Genomic DNA, 17,605 nt, shown 5'->3' with positions numbered 1-17,605 from the left:
GCCAATGATCTAAAGCAGGGATGCCTAACATTTGGCCCTCCAGCTGTTGCAAAACTACAACTCCCAGCATGCTTGGACAGCCTACAGCAGTGCATGATGGGAGCTATAGTTTTACAACAGCTGGAGGTTGTGCATCCCTGATCTAAAGTGTATGGCTGCACCCCGACAATGCCCAGCACGCCTGAAATCAGGGGCCTCTAGAATTGTATATGTACGAGGCTGGTCAGACCTCCAGTTCAGCGAGACTGCTGGGAAAACAAGGGGTTGGATTTTTGTCTCTCTGAAATAACAAGCACATTCCTTGAAGAAGCCACAGCTGATAGCCCTTGGCCAAATGATTCTTCTCCCGACAGACATTTTATACCAGAGTAATGTATCTGCTGCCTCAAACATAACCGTTCTGTAACAAGAGGGTTTAACTAGTTAACAGACACAAGCAAAGGCGTTCCAAGCGCAGCATTAAAGTGGATTTCACCTGAACATGCAGCCCGACTACAAGCTGAAAAATCTCAGCCTTTGGCCATGATATGGGTGCTTTAGGCACCCATATTATGGACCCAGCACTTGGATTTCCCAGGGCTCAATTGAAACCAAGTTAGAGCACCATAGAAAACCATCTATGGGGATGACAAACATCAGGCAGTTGGGATGTTGAATCCGTAATAAAAAGGTCCAAAAAAAAAAAAAAAAAAGGGTGCTTGCATGTGCACTTAACAGCTGAAGGCATCTGTGCTGGTCCCACGTACATACAGTATGTGCCCGGATTGCTGAAAAAAATAAAGTTTTACTATAACAAATGAGCCTCTAGGAGCAATGAGGGCGTTGCTTTTACACCTAGAGACTCAGAACTCTCTGCATTTTTTGGCATAGAAAAACAAAAATTTAAATAAAAAGTCACAAAAACACAAGCATTTTTTCCCTGGACATCTGCCCCAACAAATTTACCATCTTTTATGCCTGGAAACAGGTATAGAAGAGAAGTGAAAACTACTTCAGTCAGGGGCACGAGTAGTATTCACTACAGCCGCACGGACTTCCAGAAGTACGCCTAATTTATGATAAGGCTCACGCATCGCCAAAAATTAGTAATTGTTAGGAAGAACAGATGAGAAACAAAGACCTGTGTAAAACATCCTCTGGCAGTCAGTGCACCTAGATCGAACTAGTCATTTATTCTGGAATAAATGATGGTAAATGGCCTATCCACATCACACCCCTGCTTCCGTAACTCTCATCAACTTTTTATACCAGTTTCTGGCGTAGGAGGCCAAAGTAAATGACCCCCAATATATTCAAAATACATAATACTTTATTAAAGGGTTTGTTCTATAACAAACATGTAATTGTTATCCTATTACCCACTTACACTCCTCTATGAGCCCTCTCCATTATGTACACAAGTTCAGGCGTCCGCTCAATACGTTTTACTGCTGGGAGCACAGCATCGAAATTCAAGTGAGTATGTAGATAATAATTATACAGGGTGCGCCCCCACCAAAAAAAAAAAAAAAAGTAACCCACCTCCTATATCTCAAAAACAAACTGCCTAATAGTAAATCTGTCTTAATTGTTCATAGCAACCAATCAGAGATCAGCTTTCAGTTCCTACAGGGCTCTGTAAAATGAAAGCTGACCTCTGATTGGTTGCTATGGACAACTAAGACAAATTTACTATTAGGCAGTTTGATCTGGAGATATTAGAGGCGAGCTACTTTTTTTTTGTGGGCCACCCTGTATAATCGGACTCCGTATCACTTACACAATACACCTCCTACTCTAGTTTGGGGGGGGTATTTTGGAACTGACCTGTTCCCTTTAAAGTGCCACAATAAGACAACCTGCAGTAATACCTTCAAGGGAACCTGTCACCATACAAAATGCAGAGCAATCTGCAGGCAGCATGTTATAGAGCAGGAGGAGCGGAGCAGACTGATGTTTTCTGCCCTTTCTAGGCTGAGGAGTAGGGATCGACCGATATAGATTTTTTAGGGCCGATACCGATAATATGTGAACTTTCAGGCCGATAGCCGATAATTTATACCGATATTCTGTGAATTTTCTTTTTTGAAAAGTAATAAAAAAATTCCTACACAAATCTGCTGAAAATGAATGTTTATTGTTACCGTGTAGTTTTTTTTTTTGTAAATCTTTCTTTTTCATTTATAATTAATATTTTGGTGTGTTATTTTTTTTTTGTTTTTTTTTACTAACTATTAGCCCCCTTAGGGACTAGAACCCTTGTCCTATTCACCCTGATAGATCTCTATCATCTCTAGATCTCTATCAGGGTGAATAGGACCTCACACTGTCCCTGCTGCTCTGTGCTTTGTGCACACAGCAGCATGGAGCTTACCATGGCAGCCAGGGCTTCAGTAGCGTCCTGGCTGCCATGGTAACCGATCGGAGCCCCAGGCTTACACAGCTGGGGCTCCGATCGGAGGAGCAGGGGAGAGGGGATCCTGTGGCCACTGCCACCAATGAGTAATACTGGGGTTGGGGGGGGGGCGCACTGCGCCACCAATGAAGATAACTCTCTCATTAATTCACATACAGGAGGCGGGAGCTGGCTGAAGAATCACATAGCGGGCTCCCGACCTCTACGAGCGTTAGCTGCGTTAATTACCGCAGATTGCAGCTACTTATCATAGAGGTCGGGATTCTGCAGCCAGCTCCCGCCTCCTGTATGTGAATTAATGAGTGTTATCTTCATTGGTGGCGCAGTGGCTACAGCCCCTCCCCTCCTCTTGTCCTCCCTCCTCTCATTGGTGGCAGCGGCACAGGGGGAGGGAGACACTGCTTCCTTCTCCCCTGTGCTACTGAGGGAACATGGTGTGCGCTGTCAGCAGCGCGATGCTTGTTCCCGATACATTATCGGAATATCGGCTAAATAGATGCCGATAACGTTCAAAAGCCTGAATATCGGCCGATAAGATCAGTAAAACCGATAATCAGTCGATCTCTACTGAGGAGTCATGTGGGTGGTCCTTAGTGTGCTGTGTTTTAGTTTTATCCTAATGCATTCTGAACAGAATGTTCAGTATGCATCTGGATGCATCAGTTCAGTCTCTCTTAAGTTTTTTGGCCGGAGAAAATACCGCAGCATGCTGTATTTTTCTTTCTGGCCAAAAATCCTGAACACTTGCCGGAATGCCTGGATCCGTTCTTCCAGTCCGCGCATGTGCAGACTTTTAAATCTGTGAAAAAAAAAATATACTGGATCTGTTTTTCCAGAGGGCACTGGAGAGACGGATCCAGTATTTCAATGTATTTGTCTGTGGATCCGTCTGACAAATGCCGGAATCCTCTGCCGCAAGTGTGAAAGTACCCTTAGCTGTCCATCAGTAAGTAGGACCACCCACATGACTCCTCAGCATAGAAAGAGCAGAGGTCTAAATAAATACGTTTTTTACAAACCACGGATCCACGAAACACGGTTATCGGCAGAAGTGCTTCCATGCGCTTCCGGCAGGCTGCCAACTGGAATTTTTCTTTTCACTGGACAAAATTATCCAAAAACCGACAGACATTTTTTACTGACAAATTGGAAAACCATAATGAATAAAAAAAAATCATAAGTAATCTAGGTCTATAGTTGAATATACTGCTAAAAAATGATTCGAAACTGTGAAATTATAATTTCCCCCAAAACAACCTGCTCAAGTACCATCAGCCTCATCAGACACATTTGTTTTTTCAGACACAGGGAAAAAAGTTGGCCATTTTATGGACTGTCCAGAAACTTCTGGATGGTTGGCAACCCTGGTTCCACATATGTGCGGCCGCGTCGCCCAGAAAACTATACATCAATCTGCTCAGCTCCTCCTGCTCTATAACATGGTGTTGACAGGTTCTCTTTACAGAAAGAGAGACCCCCACAGTTATCACTAGTTTCACTGTAAGCACTGCGGTGGGCATTAATATAATATCCACTATGAAAACCATTGTGTATGAGAGCAGAAACAAACCTCATCCAATGAGTTATGCCAAATGACACACTCAGCCCTGCTAAACCAGACCAAGACTATAAAGTACAAGGCTCCCGAGTGGATGCAGAGAAAAGGCAGTCTACAGTACCCAGTGGACACCCCAGAGGTAATACAACTTTCTGCCTCCAGACCAGGGTCCCATCATGTCACCTACTTACCGCAGGGAGAGTGACGTACGGCGGCGCAGGAGACATATAGTAGTAGTGCACCCAGCCTGACTGGCAGCGTATACCGCGCAGACAGTGTACAGGGGACTACCTCCCCCTCTGGCAGCCCGCCCCCGGTCACGTGTTATCCGGCCCCGCCTGCCCTAGTGCGGGTCGTGCAGGGGCTCACGCTGCTGCTGGAGATGTATATACGTGTCGCTATTGGGGGGGGGTGGCTCCGGGTGTGTGTAGTGCTGCCAGCATGGAGGTTTATACCGCCCATTACACACACAGCGGCACTTGGCCGGTTTACAGTAACCTGGAAGATGGGCGTTCCTGATGAGAGTAGCTGGATTCATACAGTGTATAGGGATGAACGGTTGTGAACATGACATACTCTGTATAAATACATGCGATTATCAGGACACCACATGGTAGTCTGAATGATCGCCTGAGCATGTCAAACATGGACCTTCTTAGGGCTGTTACTTTGGACCATCAGATCCACCACACCATCAAGGGCTCATGCACACCACTGCGTTTTATGTCCGCATCTGATGCGAATTTTGTGTAGGTCAGATGTGGACCCATTCGTATCAGGGGGGCCACAAAAGCTCTGGATAGCACAGTGGGAACTGGAAACAAATTCCAAATGTGGTGGAATTGGGGGGGGGGGACGACACAATTCTGCCACAGTTTTATGGATTTGGATTTTAGAGCATTCACTATTACGTTTCAGTACGATTAAATTTCTGTCGTTTTTCTTGTGTTTTGATAAGAAAAAAAACTTTGGAAAAAATTAATTTTTTCTTTGCATCGCTATATTCTATTAGCTTTTTTCTATTTACTTCTACACAGCTGTGTGAGGGCTCATTTTTGGAGTGACAGTCTAGTTTTTACTGATAACATTTGGGGTGTATGACTTTTTTTATCACTTTTTATTACATTTTTTGGGAAGTAAAGCAATGACATGGCAAATTGGACTTTCATATGGGATAAATACATTTTAATAGTATGGTTGCTATCGGATGCAGCAATGCCTGTGGTGTTTTATTTATTGTTTTTTTTTTTCATTTGGGCAAAAAAGAGTTGAATGTTTATATATATTTTTTTATTAGCATTATTATTTATTTTATACCCCCAAGGGCCTAACAACATGCAATCATCAGATTGAGGGCTCATTCACACGACTGTGGTTTGGTTCTACATCCGAGCTGCATTTTTTGCGGCTCGGGTGTGGACCCACGCACTTCAATGGGGCCGCAAAAAAGATGCAAATAGCACTCCATGTGCTGTTTGCATCTGTTGCTCCATTCCGTGGTCCCGCAAAAATTATAGATCATGTCCTATTCTTGTCCGTTTTGCAGACAAGAATAGCCATTTCTATAAAGGTCCGTCCGTTCCGTTAATTGCAGAAGGCACACATGCGACCACCGTGTTTTGCGGACCACAAAACACAGCATGTTCGTGTGAACAAGCCCTGAGTGAAATTTACTGAATAGAAAATTCAGCATATTCCAATGCAGTGCTGCCACCTGCAGGTCTGCATTGAAATACACTAGTAATAGGCCTGGAAACCTTGCACAGGCTTAGGCCTATTACTACTGAGGAGTTATATGTGTGCGATCGGCGTTATTGCCAATCGCAGACATTAAGCCTGGGTGTCTGCTGTTTGAAACAGGCACCTGGCTGCTATGGCACTTGCTCCCGAGCAGGCTCTATCCTTAAAGATCTGACACCTGCCATAGATGTATAGTGGATGTCAGGAAGGGGTTAAAAGTTCAGTGACCTGTTTTACTCCTCGCATAATCGTCTTCTTTCTTCTTCTTTAAGGACCTTGGAGGAAAATGGCCTTTGGTGACGTCACTGCGCTCATCACATGGTCCATGACCAATAGATAGATTCTAGGTGATGGACCATGTGATGAGCGCAGTGATGTAGCCAAAGGTCCTTTTCCTCCCAGGTCAAAGAAGAAGAAAGAAGACGAGCCGGACTGCACGAACAAGTGGATGAGGTGAGTTTTATTTATTTTTATTTATTTTTAAAACCCCTCCATCCCTAATTTACTTAGCATTCTGTATTAACCACCTCAGCCCCCATAGCTTAAACACCCTGAAAGACCAGGCCACTTTTTACACTTCTGACCTACACTACTTTCACCGTTTATTGCTCGGTCATGCAACTTACCACCCAAATGAATTTTACCTCCTTTTCTTCTCACTAATAGAGCTTTCATTTGGTGGTATTTCATTGCTGCTGACATTTTTACTTTTTTTGTTATTAATCAAAATTTAACGATTTTTTTGAAAAAAAAATGACATTTTTCACTTTCAGTTGTAAAATTTTGCAAAAAAAACAAGATCCATATATAAATTTTGCTCTAAATTTATTGTTCTACATGTCTTTTGATAAAAAAAAAATGTTTGGGTAAAAAAAAAAATGGTTTGGGTAAAAGTTATAGCGTTTACAAACTATGGTACAAAAATGTGAATTTCCGCTTTTTGAAGCAGCTCTGACTTTCTGAGCACCTGTCATGTTTCCTGAGGTTCTACAATGCCCAGACAGTACAAACACCCCACAAATGACCCCATTTCGGAAAGTAGACACCCTAAGGTATTCGCTGATGGGCATAGTGAGTTCATAGAACTTTTTATTTTTTGTCACAAGTTAGCGGAAAATGATGATTTTTTTTTTTCTTACAAAGTCTCATATAACACTAACTTGTGACAAAAAATAAAAACTTCTATGAACTCACTATGCCCATCAGCGAATACCTTGGGGTCTCTTCTTTCCAAAATGGGGTCACTTGTGGGGTAGTTATGCTGCCCTGGCATTCTAGGGGCCCAAATGTGTGGTAAGGAGTTTGAAATCAAATTCTGTAAAAAATGGCTGGTGAAATCCGAAAGGTGCTCTTTGGAATGTGGGCCCCTTTGCCCACCTAGGCTGCAAAAAAGTGTCACACATGTGGTATCTCTGTATTCAGGAGAAGTTGGGGAATGTGTTTTGGGGTGTCATTTTACATATACCCATGCTGGGTGAGAGAAATATCTTGGTCAAATGCCAACTTTGTATAAAAAAAATGGGAAAAGTTGTCTTTTGCCAAGATATTTCTCTCACCCAGCATGGGTATATGTAAAATGACACCCCAAAACACATTCCCCAACTTCTCCTGAATACGGAGATACCACATGTGTGACACTTTTTTGCAGCCTAGGTGGGCAAAGGGGCCCACATTCCAAAGAGCACCTTTCGGATTTCACCGGTCATTTTTACAGATTTTGATTTCAAACTCCTTACCACACATTTGGGCCCCTAGAATTCCAGGGCAGTATAACTACCCCACAAGTGACCCCATTTTGGAAAGAAGACACCCCAAGGTATTTCATGATGGGCATAGTGAGTTCATGGAAGTTTTTATTTTTTGTCACAAGTTAGTGGAATATGAGACTTTGTAAGGAAAAAAAATAAAAAATAAAAATCATCATTTTCCACTAACTTGTGACAAAAAATAAAAACTTCTATGAACTCACTATGCCCCTCACGGAATACCTTCGGGTGTCTTCTTTCCAAAATGGGGTCACTTGTGGGGTAGTTATACTGCCCTGGCATTTTCCAGGGGCCCTAATGTGTGGTAAGTAGGTAAATGACCTGTGAAATCCGAAAGGTGCTCTTTGGAATGTGGGCCCCTTTGCCCACCTAGGCTGCAAAAAAGTGCCACACATGTGGTATCGCCGTACTCAGGAGAAGTTGGGGAATGTGTTTTGGGGTGTCATTTTACATATACCCATGCTGGGTGAGATAAATATCTTGGTCAAATGCCAACTTTGTATAAAAAAATTGGAAAAGTTGTCTTTTGCCAAGATATTTCTCTCACCCAGCATGGGTATATGTAAAATGACACCCCAAAACACATTCCCCAACTTCTCCTGAGTACGGAGATACCAGATGTGTGACACTTTTTTGCAGCCTAGATGCGCAAAGGGGCCCACATTCCTTTTATGAGGGCATTTTTAGACATTTGGATCCCAGACTTCTTCTCACGCTTTAGGGCCCCTAAAATGCCAGGGCAGTATAAATACCCCACATGTGACCCCATTTTGGAAAGAAGACACCCCAAGGTATTCAATGAGGGGCATGGCGAGTTCATCAAAGAAATTTTTTTTTGGCACAAGTTAGCGGAAATTGATTTTATTTATTTTTTTCTCACAAAGTCTCCCTTTCCGCTAACTTGGGACAAAAATTTCAATCTTTCATGGACTCAATATGCCCCTCATGGAATACCTGGGGGTGTATTCTTTCCGAAATGGGGTCACATGTGGGGTATTTATACTGCCCTGGCATTCTAGGGGCCCTAAAGCGTGAGAAGAAGTCTGGAATATAAATGTCTAAAAAATTTTACGCATTTGGATTCCGTGAGGGGTATGGTGAGTTCATGTGAGATTTTATTTTTTGACACAAGTTAGTGGAATATGAGACTTTGTAAGAAAAAAAAAAAAAATTCCGCTAACTTGGGCCCAAAAAATGTCTGAATGGAGCCTTACAGAGGGGTGATCAATGACAGGGGGGTGATCAATGACAGGGGGGTGATCAGGGAGTCTATATGGGGTGATCACCCCCCTGTCATTGATCACCCCCCTATAAGGCTCCATTCAGATGTCCGTATGTGTTTTGCGGATCCGATCCATGTATCCGTGGATCCGTAAAAATCATACGGACATCTGAATGCAGCCTGACAGGGGGGGTGATCAATGACAGGGGGGTGATCAGGGAGTCTATATGGGGTGATCACCACAGTCAGTGATCACGCCCCTGTAAGGCTCCATTCAGACGTCCGTATGCATTTTGCGGATCCGATCCATTTATCAGTGGATCCGTAAAAATCATGTGGACATCTGAATGGAGCTTTACAGGGGGGTGATCAATGACAGGGGGGTAATCAATGACAGGGGGGTGATCAGGGAGTCTATATGGGGTGATCACCACAGTCAGTGATCACGCCCCTGTAAGGCTCCATTCAGACGTCCGTATGCATTTTGCGGATCCGATCCGTTTATCAGTGGATCCGTAAAAATCATGTGGACATCTGAATGGAGCTTTACAGGGGGGTGATCAATGACAGGGGGGTAATCAATGACAGGGGGGTAATCAATGACAGGGGGGTAATCAATGACAGGGGGGTGATCAGGGAGTCTATATGGGGTGATCACCACAGTCATTGATCACGCCCCTGTAAGGCTCCATTCAGACGTCCGTATGCGTTTTGCGGATCCGATCCATCTATTAGTGGATCCGTAAAAATCATGCGGACATCTGAATGGAGCTTTACAGGGGGGTGATCAATGACAGGGGGGTAATCAATGACAGGGGGGTGATCAGGGAGTCTATATGGGGTGATCAAGGGTGAATAAGGGGTTAATAAGTGACAGGGGGGGGGTGTAGTGTAGTGGTGCTTGGTGCAACATATTACTGAGCTACCTGTGTCCTCTGGTGGTCGATCCAAACAAAGGGGACCACCAGAGGACCAGGTAGCAGGTATATTAGACGCTGTTATCAAAACAGCGTCTAATATACCTGTTAGGGGTAAAAAAAATCACATCTCCAGCCTGCCAGCGAACGATCGCCGCTGGCAGGCTGGAGATCCACTCTCTTACCTTCCAATCCTGTGAACGCGCGCGCCTGTGTGCGCGCGTTCACAGGAAATCCCGGCTCACGCGAGATGACGCGTATATGCGTCGCTGAGCGCAGGGCTGCCGTCTCCGGAACGCGAATCTGCATTAGGCAGTCCGGAGGCGGTTAAGAATGCTATTATTTTCCATTAAACCATGTTATAAGGGAAATTAATAAAATCTACACAACACCGATCCCAAACCCGAACTTCTGTGAAGAAGTCCGAGTCAGGGTACCAAACATGGCGATTTTTCACACGCGCGTGCAATACGCATTAAAACGCTTTGCACTCGCGTGGAAAATTTGCGCATTTTTCCGCAACGCACCTGCATCTTTTCCCACAACGCCCGTGTGAAAGAGGTCTTACAGTTCTGGAATGTATTGGTTATGAGTATATTCCAAAACTCTAAGGGGTCATGCACATGATCGTATATATTCTGCGGTCTGCAAAAAATACGGATGATGTCCATGTGCATTCCATATTTTGCGGAACGGAACAGCTGGCTCCTAATAGAACAGTACTATCCTTGTCCCCAATGTGGACAATAATAGGACATGTTCTATTTTTTTACGGAACGGACATATGGAAACGGAATGCACACAAAGTAACTTCCTTTTTTTTTGTGGACCCATTGAAATGAATGGTTCAGCATACGGTCCGCAAAAAAAAAACTGAACGGACACGGAAAGAAAATATATTTATGTGTAGAGATAAGCGAATTTCCGCTTATGAAATTCGTTCACACTTCGTTTGGTGGTAAAAGGTGAATTGCATTATGGGTTCCGTTACCACAGACCATAACGCAATTCTATGACGGAATGAATAACGGAATGCCTTTAGAGCATGGTTTCTATGAGAATTCAGATATAATTTAAGATATATCTGGAACAATGTAGACTGTGGGATACCTCAGGCCTGTGAGGTGCCACACATGAATTTGCTTTGGCTTTTTTATGCAGTAAAAAAAAAATAATTAAAAACCACGCGTTTTTGCATGTCACTTTTTTTTCTGGTGTTTATCTCATTTGTTTTAACCCAATTGATTAGCATTTTTTTCCCTATAGAGAAGTAAATTACAAAGTGGCTAAAAACGCTGTTGTTACAACTGTTCTTTAAAAAATAAAATAAAAAACACCATAGACCCCAAAAACACTCCAAAATTGAAAAAAAAAAAACACCTAACAATATAAAAAAACTCAAAGTATTAAAAGGGTTGTCCAGCCTTTTAAATATTGATGACCTATCCTCGATAGTTCATCAATATCAGATTGGCGGGGGGGGGGGCGCGACACCTCCGCCGATGAGCTGTATGGGGAGACGCAGTGTGCACGTGCCGTCTCCCTTCTCTCTTACTGTCTGCTGTATGTTTATGGAACAGTAGCAGCTGGCAGGAAGAGAGAAGGGAGACGGCACATGCACACGCCATCTCTCCGTACAGCTCATCGGCAGGGGTGTTGGACCCCTGCGGTCTGATATTGATGATCTATCCTGAGGATAGGTCATCAATATTCAAAAGCCCGGACAGCCTCTTTAACTACCTAAAGTCAGCTGTCGTGTATGGTACTGACATAATGCCGTCAGTACAGTTCATTACCAGTGATGTCGGGCAGGGGCACACAGCATTATAAATCATTATAATGTCGTGAGGTTCTGATGCAAGAGCCAAGTCCAGGACGGGAAATCACACTCCCACATAGACAACTCACTTGTCTGAAACTGACCTATGTGTCCTCTGTTTATGATCCATTCCTGGGTTTGGCTTCAAACACCGCATATAAAAACTTGAACGTGGAAACCCAGCCGTCATACAGAGCTTTTTGTTGCAGTTTTTTGAGCCAAAAGCAGAAGTGGTTTGGAAGCAAGAGAAACATAAAGGAGGGATTTATGATTCTTATTCCTGCTAGTTCCACTTCTGGAACTACTTTAAAAACTGCCACAAAAAGCTGCTTGTGACACCACCCATAGGGCTAGTCTCTCACAGCTCCTTTAGAAAATGAAAAGTGGAGTCTGGTTGCTAAGCCAATTGTACTTTACCCCAGTGTGTCTTGCCACTAGCATGGCATTTTTTCCTACAGAAGGTGTTGTCAAAACCCTGAAAAAACCAAGAGCTACAGCATACTGTTTTTTTTTTTTAAGAAGCCCCAAAAAATAATACGCCTAATTAACAAAAACCCGCCAGTAGCAAAAGTACGCCTGTGTGTCCTGCATTTCATATTCCCATAACCTTCAGCTTACACCTGGAGCTGGTGTTTTATTCCTGCAAAAAGCCTCTAAAAACATAAAGTACAGAATAAAGCCAGCAAAACTATCTGTGAAACTATCCTAAAGGTGCTTATACACATACAGATAACTGACTAATTTTTGGCCAATCCATCTAAGGCTCCATTCACACGTCCGCAATTCCGTTCCGCATTCTGCATACATTTAATGTAAAAATCTATAATATTTTTAAACAAATCCTAAAAGTAGATCTTGATCATTTATTTATTGAGGAAAATGATTCAATATCACATGTCTGTGAGAGGCAAAAGTATGTGAACCTCTGCTTTTAGTATCTGGGGTGACCCCTTTGTGCAGCAATAACTTCAACTAAACATTTCCAGTAATTGATTCGTCCTGCAAATTGGCTTGGAGGAATTTTAGCCAATTTCTCCAGACAAAACGGCTTCAACTGGTGTTGGTGAGTTTACTCTCTCGAAATGGTCGCTTCAGGTCCTTCCACAACATTTATATTGAATTAAAGTCAGGACTTTGATTTGTACATTCGAAAACTTTATTCTTTTACCATTCTTTCGTAGAATGACCTAAGTGCTTATGGTCGCCTTGCTGCATGACCCACAGCATCACGGCAAGAACGTAAGTTAGGCCCGGGCCGGCGCATGCACACAGTAAACTGTGATGCCCCGGCCAGACTGTGGTCATTCAATGCGCACGCGCCGATATCGCGGTCATCGGCGCATGCGCGGGATTACGGACAGTAGGAGGAAGGATAGAGAAGAGACCAAGGGCGGGCAGACACGGCGGATGGGCGGGCAGAAGCGGCGGAGGGGGAGTGGATTGGTATGAAAATGACCCAGGGGCCTGGGCAACGGCCGTTGCAAGGCCGCCCCTGGGCACCTTCACAGCCTAATTTGCATATACGGAATAAAAGTTTTTTTCGGAGGAACGATGATAGCAAGCAAAATATGGTTTTAACTCCTTGAGGACTCAGCCCTATTTCACCTTAAAGACTTGGCCATTTTTTGCAAATCTGACCAGTGTCACTTTAAGTGTTGATAACTTTAAAACGCTTTTACTTACCCAGGCCGTTCTGAGATTGTTTTTTCGTCACATATTATACTTCATGACACTGCTAAAATTATAAAAAAAATACCAAATTTACCAGAAATTTGGAAAAATTTGCAAATTTCAAAGTTTCAGTTTCTCTACTTCTGTAATACATAGAAGAAAAGGGAAAGGACCCCAGGGGTGCCAAGGGAAAAGGGGGAAGTGCCCACCCAATGTACTTACAGAGGACACCCCTAAGAAATAACTTACAAGCTCCCAAGTACAATAGCAGAACAACAAAGGAAATGGAGCTCAAAGTACCAAATGATAAATATTGAATTTTATTGTAATATAACAAGACATGATTAAAATTACATACATATGATGCCAGAGGACAGGATGAAAGGGAACAGGGAGAGGGAAAGAACGGCGCCACCCTGGGGAGAACACACCGGTCAAAAATGCATAAATATATGAAGGTCAAAGGGAAGTGCATGGTACAATGACCAGCCCATGACCAAAAGTATATACATAATGAAGGGTGAATAAAAAACAGCTTCATTATGTGCTGACACTCTGGTACTGTATAACCACTGACTACCAATGAATTTTCAAGAGGAGGCGGGCGGGGGATCGTGATCCCGCCTGCCGCATCACCCACAACCCCCCCCCTGACCCCCACATGACCCCCCCTGGCGTTGTGACAGGATGCCGGCTGAATGATTTCAGCCGGCATCCTGTTCGGATTAACCCCCGCAGCTCCGCAATCTCGATTTAAACTTAGGACGTACCGGTACGCCCTGAGTCCTTAAGGATTCGGGAAATAGGGCGTACCGGTACGCCCTAAGTCCTTAAGGGGTTAATAGGGGGGATGCCATGGACAAAAGTCTGTTAATAGGGTAATCGGCGTGAAAGACTCCCTTTAAGGATGAGACAAATTTATCAAACATGTGGCACAAAGTACTCCAACACAGGCTCAAGAAACTGACTTCAAATATTCCCCTCATGATAAATTCCCCCCATAGTGATTCAGATAGTGTCCCTGTTGCCCATGATGACCTACCACAGAGCAGCGTCATAATTCAAGTACAGTTTAGAACTTGAAATCTGATTGGTTGCACTTTCTAAACATCTCTGATACAGTCCTGACACCTGAGGCACAAAGTCCTGTAGCATTGCAAATCTGATCATAGCCAGCTGTACTAGTGGGTATTATCAGGGAAGACAGAGCACATCTGGTGTCCAGGTATGCTTCATTCTGAGTGAAATATGCTGGGATGGATTGGATGAAGGGTTTGGTCTCTTTGTTCTAAGTAAATTTCAGTCCCCATCTGCTGTGAGGCCATCCATTTTAGAGCTGAATCACTTATCCTGGCTCAGGATCACAGCGCATAATACCGTAGCTATAATGCAAACCATTATCCCAGTGATCAGAGCTAAAATGTAATGGGTTTCAGTATACAAATTAGTAGGGACAAAATGTGTACCTCAAAACAACCAATAGGACTACAGGGCTCATTTCTCAAAAGTGAGTTGCTTATAGAAAGCCATAAGCTGATTGGGTGGTGGAGGAGGTTGCTGCTTTTTGGGTCTAAACTAGCTTTATTACATATGTCATGACATGGAGCATACAGGAGAAGACATACATATGCCATGTTAGCATATGCCAGAGACTTTTGTAAGACTTCAGCTGACACTCTAGGATTCTTCTTTACCTCATTGAGCAGTCTGCGCTGTGCTCTTGCATCATCATTCACATCAGGCAATGCTTCCTGTGAAAAGCAAACCCAGAACTGGTGTGAGTTTTTATAGGGCAGGGCAGCTGTAACCAACACCTCCAATCTCATCTCATTGATTGGACTCCAGTTGGCTGACACCTCACTCCAATTAGCTCTTGGAGATGTCATTAGTCTAGGGGTTCACATACTTTTTCCACCTACACTGTGAATGTTTACATGGTGTGTTCAATAAAAACATGGTAACATTTAATTATTTGTGTCTTATTAGTTTAAGCAGACTGTGATTGTCTATTGTTCTGACTTAGATGAAGATCAGATCACATTTTATGACCAATTTGTGCAGAAATCCATATCATTCCAAAGGGTTCACATACTTTTTCTTGCAACTGTATATTAAACTCATTCATGAGGTAATAAAATGAATTAGTTTTATTTGGTTTCAAAACACACAGTGGCCAGAGTTCAGGAACGGTATAAGTATTCTCATGGAGATGAAGACACGAGACCTGTATCTTCAAACTCTGATAACTCGGACCTAAAAGAAGAAACTTAAAACACATTAGACCCATTAACACATGACAAATGCACCAAACGTCTACAACAAACCGCAGTACAACACAAGTCAATGGAGATGAAATCCATCGTAATATCCACCGTGGTATCTGTACGATTTGTAGGCCTTGTCTGTTATGTTTGTTAACATGGCTATAGAGGGCTGAAAGGGAGTCTGTCACCTCCATATGGCCATATACAGTGCTTACATGGCTCTGTAGCACACCTATACAGGATTGTAACGGTACCTTTTGTTCTTTTCTGTAGACTTGCACCAGCAGGAAAAACAAAGTTTAATTCATATGCAAATGAGCACTCGCAAGTGCCCAGGGGCGGCGTTCAGTGTGTAGGTGCCCAGGCTGCCCTGCCTTCTTTTCACTTTACTTCTCCCCAGCCTCTTCCTTTGCCCGCCCTCCAAGTCCGGACCTATCGATGAGGCAAGAGACTTGGAGGGAGGGCAAAGGAAGAGGCTGGGGAGAAGTAAAGTGAAAAGAAGGCAGAGCACCCTGGGCACCTACACACTGAACGCCGCCCCTGGGCACTTGCGAGTGCTCATTTGCATATGAATTAAACTTTGTTTTTCCTGCTGGTGCAAGTCTACAGAAAAGAACAAAAGGTACCGTTACAATCCTGTATAGGTGTGCTACAGAGCCATGTAAGCACTGTATATGGCCATATGGAGGTGACAGACTCCCTTTAAAGGGACTCTGTCACCTCTTTTTACCCTATAGAGATGCGGACATGCACGGCTAGATTGCCGCTAGCATGTCCGCAATATACCTGTCCCATATCTCTGAGTGGTTTTATTGAGTGTAAAAAATGATTTTATATACACTGCTCAAAAAAATAAAGGGAACACTTAACCACCTCAGCCCCCAGTGCTTAAACACCCTGAAAGACCAGGCCACTTTTTACACTTCTGACCTACACTACTTTCACCGTTTATTGCTCGGTCATGCAACTTACCACCCAAATGAATTTTACCTCCTTTTCTTCTCACTAATAGAGCTTTCATTTGGTGGTATTTCATTGCTGCTGACATTTTTACTTTTTTTGTTATTAATCGAAATTTAACGATTTTTTTTGCAAAAAAATGACATTTTTCACTTTCAGTAGTAAAATTTTGCAAAAAAAACGACATCCATATAGAAATTTTGCTCTAAATTTATAGTTCTACATGTCTTTGATAAAAAAAAAATGTTTGGGTAAAAAAAAAATGGTTTGGGTAAAAGTTATAGCGTTTACAAACTATGGTACAAAAATGTGAATTTCCGCTTTTTGAAGCAGCTCTGACTTTCTGAGCACCTGTCATGTTTTCTGAGGTTCTACAATGGCCAGACAGTACAAACACCCCACAAATGACCCCATTTCTGAAAGTACACACCCTAAGGTATTCGCTGATGGGCATAGTGAGTTCATAGAACTTTTTATTTTTTGTCACAAGTTAGCGGAAAATTATGATTTTTTTTTTTTTTCTTACAAAGTCTCATATTCCACTAACTTGTGACAAAAAATAAAAAGTTTTATGAACTCACTATGCCCATCAGCGAATACCTTGGGGTCTCTTCTTTCCAAAATGGGGTCACTTGTGGGGTAGTTATACTGCCCTGGCATTCTAGGGGCCCAAATGTGTGGTAAGGAGTTTGAAATCAAATTCTGTAAAAAATGACCTGTGAAATCCGAAAGGTGCTCTTTGGAATATGGGCCCCTTTGCCCACCTAGGCTGCAAAAAAGTGTCACACATCTGGTATCTCCGTACTCAGGAGAAGGTGGGGAATGTGTTTTGGGGTGTCATTTTATATATACCCATGCTGGGTGAGAGAAATATCTTGGCAAAAGACAACTTTTCCCATTTTTTTATACAAAGTTGTCATTTGACCAAGATATTTATCTCACCCAGCATGGGTATATGTAAAAAGACACCCCAAAACACATTCCTCAACTTCTCCTGAGTACGGGGATACCAGATGTGTGACACTTTTTTGCAGCCTAGGTGGGCAAAGGGGCCCATATTCCAAAGAGCACCTTTCGGATTTCACTCCTCATTTTTTCCTGAATTTGATTTCAAACTCCTTACCACACATTTGGGCCCCTAGAATACCAGGGCAGTATAACTACCCCACAAGTGACCCCATTTTGGAAAGAAGACACCCCAAGGTATTCCGTGAGGGGCATGGCGAGTTCCTAGAATTTTTTATTTTTTGTCACAAGTTAGTGGAAAATGATGATTTTTTTTTTTATTTTTTT

The 17,605-nt window shown here is 43.0% G+C and overlaps 1 protein-coding gene across 5 annotated transcripts in view; it reads right to left on the bottom strand.

The window, feature by feature from the left end:
* P4HA2 (prolyl 4-hydroxylase subunit alpha 2) overlaps window positions 1-4,244 on the bottom strand; it is a 179,044-nt gene extending 174,800 nt beyond the window's left edge. For 3 of the 5 annotated variants that reach the window (XM_040405214.1, XM_040405245.1, XM_040405236.1), the window contains exon 1: window positions 4,145-4,244. The gene's annotated coding sequence lies outside the window, so the exon portion shown is untranslated. The remainder of the gene's footprint in view (window positions 1-4,144) is intronic. The other 2 variants (XM_040405229.1, XM_040405223.1) reach the window with 1 other exon arrangement.
* Window positions 4,245-17,605: the final 13,361 nt, after the last annotated feature.

The sequence above is a fragment of the Bufo bufo genome, chromosome 1 (genome assembly GCF_905171765.1).
Source record: "Bufo bufo chromosome 1, aBufBuf1.1, whole genome shotgun sequence".
In the NCBI taxonomy this organism is placed as follows: domain Eukaryota; kingdom Metazoa; phylum Chordata; class Amphibia; order Anura; family Bufonidae; genus Bufo; species Bufo bufo.
This window is presented reverse-complemented; position numbering and strand designations above follow the sequence as displayed.